Source organism: Galeopterus variegatus, unplaced genomic scaffold, assembly GCF_000696425.1.
Source record: "Galeopterus variegatus unplaced genomic scaffold, G_variegatus-3.0.2 Scaffold149, whole genome shotgun sequence".
Classification (NCBI taxonomy): Eukaryota; Metazoa; Chordata; class Mammalia; order Dermoptera; family Cynocephalidae; genus Galeopterus; species Galeopterus variegatus.
The window spans coordinates 848,067-848,634 of NW_007726260.1; the positions used below are offsets into that span (position 1 = coordinate 848,067).

The window sequence follows — 568 nt, forward strand, 5'->3', positions numbered from 1 at the left end:
TGTTCAACTATCCCTATTATATGGTATTTCATAATAACTTCAGATATTTTAGTCAAACTTATATTTTCATCAACTGTAAAAATCTGACATTAATTTAAAAACATAATACAAATTCGAGACTAGACAACACTGGGTCCACTTAACAGTGATGCTTCTGTGAGAGGTCCTTGGACACCTACTGCTTCAATCTCAACACGGCCTCCTTTGGGCAAAGCAGTGACCTGGAAAGCAGCTCTAGCAGGAAAATTGCTCTTGAAATACTGTTTGTAGATGTCATTGATAGTACCGAAGTGAGCCAGCAAAAGAGTTGCTTTCAAAACATTAGTGAAGTCACAGCCCAGCCTTCAGAATTTTACCCATGTTTGTAAGAGCTTGTTTAGCTTCTTCTGCTACCCCTCCTGGCACAAGCTGTCCACTAGAAGGGTCCAGGGTCCATGCCTAGCTGTGCTGAAATGTAAATGACCCTGCTGACTCACACAGATTGACTGTAGGGACCAAGGGTCCCTGGGGGCTTTCGCCAAGCTTATCACCCTTTTGACCAAGAATGACATGGCTGGTCTTTCTCTCT

At 42.6% G+C, this 568-nt stretch overlaps 1 pseudogene; it reads right to left on the minus strand.

Moving 5' to 3' along the window:
- Positions 1 to 114: 114 nt before the first annotated feature.
- LOC103607067 lies at positions 115 to 551 on the minus strand (annotated as a pseudogene).
- Positions 552 to 568: the final 17 nt, after the last annotated feature.